The sequence below is a fragment of the Vicia villosa genome, linkage group LG1 (assembly GCF_029867415.1).
Source record: "Vicia villosa cultivar HV-30 ecotype Madison, WI linkage group LG1, Vvil1.0, whole genome shotgun sequence".
Taxonomy (NCBI): Eukaryota; Viridiplantae; Streptophyta; class Magnoliopsida; order Fabales; family Fabaceae; genus Vicia; species Vicia villosa.
Window position 1 is genome coordinate 215205764 of NC_081180.1, and position 11628 is coordinate 215217391.

The following is an 11628-nucleotide window of genomic DNA, read 5'->3' on the forward strand; positions in this document are numbered from 1 at the left end:
GTTAACTTTGAGACCACTAGGGGACATGAATCGCCTACGAGTCTCACTGATAACTCCACTCGGAGTGGGTTGAGTATTCGGAAATGTCCAAAACGAGGCTTGACTTTGTTGAGGGCAGGACTGGATACTTGGCTGATCTCTCCGAGAACCTACCCCAAAAATTCGAACCTCATGGATAAGAGGAGTTGTTCTAAAATCCGAAGAGACAAAAAGTCTCGGAGGCTACGAACAACCCCATGAGACCTTCTAGAACCCCCTATAAAAAGGTTGGCTCCCAAGAGCCGCTACGTCGAACCTATGAACCTGGATTTCTTGAAATATTATGATCTGATTTGCATTTTTGTCTCGTGTGATTTGTTTTTGGTTTGTTTGTTGCTAATCTTTGGGTTTGCATGCATCATTCCTCACTTGCATTCTTGCATCATGTCTTATCCAAAAAAAAATAATAAGAAGAAAAAAAGATTTTTATTCCATAGATGTGGATAAAGACATAAATTCGAACAAAGCATATCATGCATGGCATGCACATCATTTTCATGGCATTAAGAGAAGATTTCTCTTCTATCTCCAGAGCAAGGGACCATTGGGAAGGATAACCTAACATCCCGACCATATTATCAAACAAGATTTCAGCAAAAGAAATCAATGGACCAGCTAGAGCAGAATCAAGCCGCTCTTCGTGAGGAAGTGGATCAACTGAAGGTTAGCATGGAAGAAGTTAAAGGAGTTATGACTCAAATGCTAGAATTCATGAAGGTCCTCCTGGATAAACAAGAAAAAGCAAAAGAGGTTCAGTCTAGGGATACCCTGGTTCAGGATGAGATCCCCAACGACGAAAACCCGCCGCTAGGATTTGTTTCAGGCTTTGGCCCGACTAAGGACAAACCTCAGGCCCGCTCTGTTAGGAGAGCTATCCAATTCCAAGAGGCAGGAGAAACCTCCCAAGAAGGATTTGTCCCCACTCTACAAACGAAAAGGGGAAACCCGCACAGTTCGCATTCCTGCTAACAATGTCCCTAAGGATAATGATTCCCTGGAGCTACAATACGGAGTGCAAGAGGTGGACAACACAGACCAAACACCTCAGACACAGCAGTCTATCCCTAACTCTGGGGAAGACTCCAAGGACAGTGAACAAATCAAGGTGGCTAGAAGAAGGATTTCTTAGATCATTAGTTTTGTTTTCATTCGCAATTTCTTTCCGTTTGTTTAAACATTAGTCTTACGACATATGTTGTGTACTTTACAACAATCATTAATGCATTGCTTACGTTTGTCTTGATTCCTAGTGTTCTCACTATATTTAAAACTGTGTTTTTACTTGGTTTTCTCCTTTGTGATATTCAACTCTCGATTAAAGTCGTACACCTTTTGAGGGAGAATGACGAAAACGATACCACAATTTCATACACTACGCTTTCGAACAGACCGTGTTGACGATGTACAGGCATTTTTTCAATTCCTAAATAAGGGAGATATAAGGATGTTAATCCCTCGTCAACCCCTTTTGAGCCTAAAGAAGTAGGAGTTTTCCTTCATATAAAATAAAACCCTTCATACATAACCTGGGGTAGGATAGCTGCTCAGTTAACTTAATTATTCCAAGTTGTTCCTTTGAACATAATCACCGATGGTTCCCCGTCATCATTAAGCCCGGCTGTCAATGTCCGCAAAGAAAAAAGAGAAAGCAATGCAAAGGCCTGCTAAGTCAAAACCTATTAAGGAGACTTAGGCAAAATTGGGCATCCCGCTGACTGTAGTTTTAAAATGAACAGTTCAGGCAAAAGTTAGGGATAACAAAATCGAAAAGAGGTCACTATGTACCTTCGACAAAAGGGAAGATATTACAAAAAAGGAGAATGACTGCCTTTGCAGATAAACCTTTGGTTTTTGAACCATCATAAATGTCAATGTCGTAATTCCCCAAATTCTTTTGGAGACTAAATGCATAGCTAATTGAGCATAGGACTGGAGAACATCACGAAGATTGGGATGGGTACAAATAAACTTTGAGCCTCTATCTTTTGTTTCTTTAAACCGTGAACCAGGCCACGTTACAACCCTTAAAAGTCCTAACTGAAGCATGGTTAGTTCGAAAGCATACTGTTACCAAAGGTATCCCGACTCCGTAAGGTCTACTATAACTCTTGAGTTGATATCACTTTCTTACAAAAAAAAAACTTTGTTTTACTCAAAAATGTTTTTAAACTTTCAAGACAGACATATGCATTCGCATCTTATGAATTTCATTACAAAGTACACTTGTCTATATAGATTTAAATGTTAACATCAGGGAGAAGTTGCATGGGGCATGGCTAATGGCTAAAAATCCTACTGACTGACGAAGTAGCTTTAAAAACTCGTCAAAAGAAGAAACATCCCTTACGCATGACTGGGATGTCTAATGTGTACACACGGCATAACTCGTCGTTATCCCATTTACATGGGGCAATCTAATCAAGATCCATTGGAATCTATCAAGGACGCTGAATAGCCCATGGGGCAAGTCCATCACCTGGGGGCACGTTGCAAAGGTCACTCAGTGTCAGATGGTGTCAATGCCAGTCTCACATCCTTTCCAGGAACCTTTATAGGATAGGTTCCAATCTGTCCATGTAGTCTTCTTTAAGACTGTTCAAATACTTTTTACCCTTTCTAGGAGCCCTTTTTTTCAGACAGTCTTTTAAGACCCATTTTCTTATCCTCTCTATTTTCAAACCCTTTCAAACAGTCTTCTCTAAGACATATTCATTTCTAAGAACCTTTTCTAGGTAGTCTTCTGTAAGACATCTCTTAACCTTTTTTCAGTTAGTCTTTTAAGACATATTCAAACTTCTCTTATGCTTTCAAGAACCTTGTCAAACTTTATTTAAAGTACAGAGTCTTCTCTAAGACAGTTCACCATCCTTTCTAGGGCGATCTTCTTCAAGATGTTATTTTTTCCCAAGTTTTGTTTAAAACCCCACATTCCTTAAAACAGTCTTTATCCTCTATAGGAATATTTTTGACCATCTGCACGAACACATCCCTTTGAGCTTTGTTTAAAGCGCAATCTTGTTTAAGACAACTTCCCATTCTTTCCAAGGACCTCTTCAGGTAGTCTTATAAAAGACATCATCTCATTCTGAGTATTCAGCAAATCACTGTCCGTCACAACGCATTCTGAAAAGCATCTGCTTCACATTCAAATCAACGCTTAGCATCAAGGAGACCTCGAAATTGGTCTAATCAAAGACGATTCCTGACAAAGACCCTTGAATGGGGAAACCACGTTCAGAGGGTTTTCCTAAAACAGGGGCATACAATCAAAGATCCTATTGACTAGGGGCATATCTTTTAAGAATTCAAACACTGGGGCAATGCATATCAGGCAAGACATGGTGAAATTCGAGTTCTCTCTAAAGGTCCCTCCTTCAGATAAAGGGGCACGTCTATCAAAATTTCTGATATCCGGGAAGTCACACTAGGAGCATTGTTGCATAATTGATCTTCCCACGCCTGTACTATTTACATCCCGCAGCGTGGGATAGGCATACATGCATAATTCTCATTTATTTTGAGAATCTCATTACATGACACATGCATCATGACATTGCATAAAACTAACACTGCCTTTTTAGGTCACTTCATAATCAAAAGGATGTTATCATCCAATTTCAGTGCAAATACGATCGTATCAACGATTCAATCTTAACAGATACAATTCCAATACCTCATTCCAAGTCTTTCTTCAAAGACAATCCAGAAGCAATCAAAGAATTTCTTACCTCTCCAGGTAGTCTTGTCCAAGACAATTATCCTAACCTTCCCAAGCAGTCTTGTTTAAGAAGTATCCTATCCTTTCTAAGCAATCTTGTTTAAGATGTATCCTATCCTTTCTAGGTAGTCTTGTCTAAGACGCTCCATGTCCTTTATAGGAACCTTTCTAGGTAGTTTTGTTTAAAACGTCTTATGTCCTTTATAGGAACCTTTCTAGGTAGTTTTGTTTAAAACATCTCATATCCTTTATAGGAACCTTTCTAGGTAGTTTTGTTTAAAATGTTTCATGTCCTTTATAGGAATCTGTTTAGGTGAGTTTTGTTTAAAACGTCTCACGACCTTTATCGGAACCTTTCTAGGTAGTTTTGTTTAAAACGTCTTATGTCCTTTATAGGAACCTTTCGAGGTAGTTTTGTTTAGAACGTTTCATGTCCTTTATAGGAACCTTTCTAGGTAGTTTTGTTTAAAACGTCTTATGTCCTTTATAGGAACCTTTCTAGGTAGTTTTGTTTAAAACGTTTCATGTCCTTTATAGGAACCTTTCTAGGTAGTTTTGTTTAAAACGTCTTATGTCCTTTATAGGAACCTTTCTAGGTAGTAACGTTTCATGTCCTTTATAGGAACCTTTCTAGGTAGTTTTGTTTAAAACGTATTGTGCCCTTTATAGGAACCTTTATAGGTAGTTTTGTTTAAAACATATCGTTCCCTTTATAGGAATTTTTCTAGACAGTTTTGTTTAAAGCATATCGTTCCCTTTATAGGAATTTTTCTAGACAGTTTTGTTTAAAACATATCGTTCCCTTTATAGGAACCTCTCTAGGTAGTTTTGTTTAAAACGTTTCATGTCCTTTATAGGAACCTTTCTAGGTAGTTTTGTTTAAAACGTATTGTGCCCTTTATAGGAACCTTTATAGGTAGTTTTGTTTAAAACATATCGTTCCCTTTATAGGAACCTCTCTAGGTAAATCTTGTTTAAGATATCCCGTATCCTATCTAAGAGCCTTTCCAGGTGAGTCTTGTGTAAGACGTATCACACCATTTCCAAAAACTGTTCTAGGTTAGCCTTGTTTAGGACATATCATTCCTTTCTAGGTAATCTTCTTAAAGACATGTATCCAATTCTTCCTTATCCTCTTCAGGAGCCTCTATTGGTCAGTCTTGTTTGAGACATATCCAAGTTAACCTTATAGTCTTATTTAAGGCGCATCGTATCATTCCCAAGAACCTTTCTAGGTTAGTCTTGTGTAAGACGTACCATAACCTGTCTAGGTAGTCTAGTTGAGACATTTCATACCCTTTCTAAAAAAAACCTCTCCAGGTGAATCTTGTTTAAGACGTTTCATATCTCTTTAGGAGCCTTTCTAGGTGAGTTTTATTTAACACATATTATGCCTTTCTAGGTAGCCTTCTTAAAATGTTTATCCAATCTTTTCTAAGACACTTCGTTCTTTTAAAAGAACTCCTCAGTTAGTCTTCTCCAAGACCTTCTTCCTAAGCATTGTTCAAAGCCTAAGCTTCTTCGCGTCATCCTTTGATATACCCTATTCAGGAACCTCTTCAGGTAGTCTTATGTAAGACATTACTCCCTCTCTCCTCAGATACAATCAAATGATCCAGGTCTGAAAAGCATACGCTTTAGACAAGTACCCTTCCAGGCAAATAGAGGGCATCTATAAGCCCATCTCCCACAGAACTCTTTCCCTACGCAAGCAAATTTCAGGGCATTTCAGTATCCAGTCATCTTCTACCTCTTCAGGTTCAAGAAGATTGAACAGGGGCAACTGTCATACCCCAAAATTTGCCCTCCTCTTTTCATTTTCAATAATCCAAGGTTCAAGGGCTTTCTCAAGTCACTCTGCATTATCATAAATTAGGGTTTGTTCTTCAGCAAAATAATTTGGATCTCCAAGGCCTCAAATGGATCTCAATGTGTCACATATGTACCAAAATACTTTCATATCTAAAAAATTGAGAGATATATGCTTGGTACAAGTTGGTCGATTTTTAGAGAAATAAATGAAACCCTAATTGTTGGATTTTGAACTTTGAGTTTTTGGGCCTATAAGATTGAACTTCTCACGTGAATACAAGGTCATGGGAGGCCCATTTATCAATTCTTATTTATTTTATGGTTTATTTAATTTATCTTTAAATTTATTCATTTAAATTTAAAATAAATCAAATTAAATCATGATTAAATATTAAAAGATAATATATTTGATTTTTACAAATCATAATCAATTTCAAGATCAATCCAAGGGTATCCAAATGTGGAAAATATGCATAAAATAGCATGGGGTTTAAACTTAGAAAGATTTGATAAAAAAGATCTTTTTCAATTTTCATGTTAATGGATGATGGATTTTTTTTAAAGCTTCCAACCCTAATTTGACTCATATATATACTAAGAGGAGGCTGCAAGAGTAGGAGGACGAAAAAGAAGGGGAGAGGGCAAGGGTTCAAAGGTGAAAATATCAAAGAAAGAATAGAATTTCTTATTCCTCATTAGAAGCCTTTTCAAGACCAGGTAACGATTCTATTTCCTTCTGGAGGTAAGAAAAGGTGAGTATGCGTTATCCTTAAGGTCTCATAACGTGAGAATATGCATCTTGGTGTTATTCAACATCCATTCACACTTCTGAAATTCATAACTCGTGATATATTGTATTGCAACTGAAACTAATCATATATTCGAGTTCAGGGCGAAGTTTAGAGGTGTTTAGAACTGTTTGCAAGAAGTTATAACTCAGATCCAAAGAATTGCCATGATTAGGGCTCAAGGAAGGTGATCCTCGAAGACCCCCCTTCAACGCCGTTTCCGATCAAAACAAAGTCGTCACTGCTGCCGTGGTGCACCATGGGAGGGATCTGGGTGCTTATATTGCTTCATTAACGTTTGTCTTTAGAGTTTTAATTTGTTTCAGGATTCGAAGGATTGGTCGCAGCTAAATCCGCAGGAGAGTACGCGGATAAATCCGCAGGAAAATGGGCGCCCAGAATTGAAGAAGACGAGGGAGAGGGAAGAAAGCCACGCGGCTTTGTTTTAATGGGCATCCAGAAGTCTTTGACTTCTTACTGCACGCGCTGGTTTCTGATTGGAGGGTCAGCCATTGGAGACCCTCTCTCCTCACAGGATTGGAGCAAGCTCATTCGACTGGGTCCCACTTTGACTGTCTGGTTTGAATTTTCTTTTCTTTGCTTTGTTACATATTTCTTTTATTCAGTTTATTTAGTTTCCAAAAGAAGCGCGCAGCAGGGATGGTAGAGGTGTTTTGCTGGTCACCGTGAAGACGCCAGTTCGAACCCCAGGTGCGTCTTTATTTTTATGGGGATTTCCTAGGAGATCCAGCGCGTCCTCTCCTTTGCACGCCTACCATATACATTCATCAACAACCATTGGATCTCCTATATGCCTAATCTAACGTCCAGAAGATACATGTGTACCATGGGCACTGCAAGGCCAACAACATATGATCATAGCCAGTTCTTTATATACATTTTATTATTATTGTTTAAATATTTAGAATTAGATAATAATTAGATATGGTTCAATTTAATTTATTAGGATTAGGAAAATATAATTTAATTAGGATTAGGATTAGGATTATGATAATTAATTTCCCGATTATATCCCGACTATTTTCTCGATTAATTCATTTATTTAATTATTTTTTAATTATAAAAACCACAAAAAAACCTGTATAAATATGTTATGATATTAGGGTTCGCTCAATCCCATTGGCCAGTGGCCAGAGCATTAGGATTATGGTTTTCCAATCGACCTAGATACTCAGCCAAACAATTTAGAATTTTATTCGCTTCGATTAAATTAACTAATCGCGGTGGGTAATAATCAACAATTAAAATAATATTGATTCTGCTAAATGGTCTTAACCAAAGCTATTGGTTACGATGATTAGCATTTTTCTTTTATCAAAATTCGTTATTATTTGTAATCGAATCTATCGATTACGAGGGGTAACGGTAATTAAAACACGCGCATTTGCTATTCGCGGTGATCGAATCTATCGATTATAGTGGTTAGCAATCCTCCCTTTAACCCGTTAGCCATGGTAATCAAACCTATTGATTATTGCGACTAATGGTAACAAATTAAAATCAGGGTTGTACGCCCACATCTAAAACACTAAACCACAATACTACGGATTTTCATCCCTTCAAACATTGCAATGTTCACAACTACGATAAGGTAATTCAAAATACCTTCGAACATTCGCATTTCGAAACAATTTCAAAACAACTTCAAATACATTCAATTCAACTCTAAGGCGTACAACCCTGTGCCCGAACTACGTAGACTCTGATCCTCCATAAGGAGGTACGTAGGCACTTGGCAACAAGGCGAGTCCCCTTCCCAAAAATCTCAATTTTTCCCCTTCTCATTTCCTTAGCTATTAACCTCTGTAATTTTGCTATAAACCTTTACTTTAGACGCAAACCATAGGAAAGGGTTGAGGGTGCCTAACACCTTCCCTCGACCTGAATATAGTATCTTACCCTGATCTCTATACTGCGTAGGGTTTCCTATTCGCCCTTCAGAATAGGTGGCGACTCTAAGTTATAAATTTTTAGGCAGGTTGCTACAGTCTTGTTTAAGACATATCATATCCTTTATAGGAGCCTTTCTAGGTAGTCTTGTTTAAGACATATCTCAACTTCTTTAGGTAATATTTTTCAAATATTTATCCAATCTTTTCTAAGACATATCTTGCTCTTTCAAGGAACTTCTCAGTCAGTCTTCTCTAAGGCAGTTCTTCCCGAGCTTTGTTTGAAGCCTAATCTCCTTTACATCTGTCAATTATCTACCCTATTCGGGAACCTCTCCAGGTAATCTTCCGTAAGACATTACTTCATTTTGATGAATCTCTCCTTCATATACAATCAATGCATATGATTCAGTCTGAAAAGCATATGCTTTAGACAAACATCTTGATCAACATCTGAATGGCATCTCTAAGCCCATCTTCGGCAACGCTCCGTCTACATCTGGATGGCATCTTTAAGCCCATCCCTGATGGCATCTTCAAGCTCATCTCCATCTTTATTTCTTGCATCAGCAAGCGCAAATTTCTAGGTATTCTAGTGTTCAATCCTCTTCCACCTTAAGATCAGGAGTTGCGAATACGCCAATCTACCTCTTCAGGTTTAAGAAGATTGAATAGGGGAAGCTGTCATACCCCAGAATTTACCCGATTGTTTTACGTCCGGTTAAAATTAATTCCTTAAGGATATACCAAAAAAATAGGAGCCATGGGGTTTAACATCTCTATTGTTAAACCCATTCTCTTATAAATTGGTTAGAATTAAAATAGAGGTGTGGTTAGTAGATACTGGGGCCCCAAACATTTGGCCCGCATATTTTATGTTGGTTTTTTAATTCTCACAACCTATTTTAAATATAAATGGTTATTATTATTGACTAAGGGGTGCATACAAAGGAAAAGGGGTGTGATTGAAATACACTAGGCTGAATCTTGAAATGTTTGGCCAGTCTATTTCATCTTAGAGTTTTTTTGTCAATTTTTACAATTTATTTAATCATCAATTAAATATTTCTAACCTATTTTGGTCATTTTGGATTAAGCATTATTTATATTTTATTTAGATAATTATTATTATTTTATTATTACTAATTTATAAAATATCAAATTGTGTTTTTGGATATGGGTTATTTCTTCTTATAGATTTTAACCTAATTCTCTAACTCTATAAAAAGGAGTCTTGGTAACCCTGAAAGGAGGACAGTCCTTCACTTTCACGTATTTTTTTCACAAATTCAAGCTACGTTTTTCACACAACTACGTTTTCTACGCTTTTTTCTCTTCTCCCTTTGAGGGTTTGTCTTGAACATCCCTAATCCGTCATTGTCGATCAACTGATAACAGCCGACAAACCTTTTCCCCCTTCAAACGCAACTTTCAAACCACTCAAACGCAATTTCAAATCATTCAAACTCAATCAGAAACTTAAACATTTTTGGCCGATGATTACCTTTGAGGCCTCCCAAAAAAAAGGTTTTTTGGTCATTGTTGTCTCGATTTGACAATGGCCTATTTTCACTATACATGGCTTTTGGCCTTTGGTCATTGTTGTGATCTGACAATGACTATGTCCCTTGGGTTTACCTTTTTGGCCAATGATTAAACCTTTTGGTATGAGGCCGCCCTTTTATTAAAAAGGGTATTTTCTATTGTTAATTTTTTTTTTTACAAACCTTTGGTTTTTTTCCATTTTTTGCCAATGATTTCTATGAGGCTCTTTTTTTTTAAAACCTTGTTTTGGCCAGTGATGATGCATTGAGGCCTATTATTTTTATTACAATTTTGTTCATATGCCTTTTGGCATTCGGCTGTTGTCGTCTCGGTCTAACAATGGCTTTATCAAAATTGAGATTTACCCTTTTGGGCAAAGGCTAACTTTTTAAATTTATTAATCGACAATTATAAAAACCTAAAATCTAAAGGCTAAATGGGTCCCCTTGAGTACAAGGGAGGCAAAGGGTGTCTAACACCTTCCCTTTGCCTAATTTACCTACTTACCCAAATCTCTTATTTTTAAGGGTTTCTCACTTGCCCAAATAAAGTGGGTGGCGACTCTCGTTTGAACGTAAATTTTTAAGTAGGTTGCTACAGAACTTACCAAACAAATGGGCATATAGTCCTCTAACCCCAGCGGTTGAGAGGCCTTCGGAATTAAGGAAAGGAAAGAGGAAGTGATAGACTTTGACAAAACTGCTCCAGAGTGAAAATCTTGGAAACACTTCACTATGTCCGAATGTAAAAAAGCCCATCACGTTTTGATAAAAGGGGAGACATACCATCCGGACCCGGGCTCTTGGAACCATCTCAACTCCACACCGCCTTCTTAGTTTACTCCTCCGTGAATAAAGCTTCAAGTGACAATCTTTAATCCATATTCAACGATTTGAAATTAACACCTTCCACTATAGGTCTATCTAAACAATCCTCCACAAACTTTCCTTCAAAATTATCCTTCACCGAATCTTTCACCTCCTTTACCGAATTTCCTACCCCGTTACTAGAAACAATCGAGCTTATATGATTTCTTCTCCTCCTTTCCATCATCACTTTATGAAACAATTTGCTATTTACATCCCCATCATTCAACCATTTTAATCTAGACTTTTGAATAAGCATATTCTCCTTAATCTTCAAATTCAACCAAATTCTTTTACTCGCTTTTCTATTAATCTTTAATAGCTCCCCATCCACCACTTAAACATCGTCCATAATGTAACACCCCAATTCTACCCTGAGCATTTATGCGGAAATTATAATGCGAGAAATCAGAGTATTTAAAAATTTCAAATAACACATTGGGGTATCACATATCAACTTAAAACTTCAACTTGTATTTCATTCAACAATGATACATAGCATTCGAATTAACAGTCAATTATCAGCTTATCTCAACTAAAACAACTTAGAAGTATAATAAGTACTTCATATTATTCAACTTTGAATCGACAGTTATAATAACAACAACTAAAACATCAACAACCTAGAAATAACGATAAAAGTAACCCCTCGAGTGCTACGTATCAGAGCGACACACCAACTGGACTCGATGAAGCAACAAATTTCCACAGCTATACTTGAGTATCTGCCCATTTCCCATGGTAGGGGAAACATTAGCAGAAAGAGTGAGATATCAAACGATATAAAAAGGATCATGATAAACATATATTAAATAAATAATATAAATGAATCACCGCCTCACATAACATCAACATAAACAACACAAAGAACATCATCAATGAATAGTCATGATATCAACATATAAACATATTCAACAAGTCATCATATAAGCATCATCAACAAGTCAATA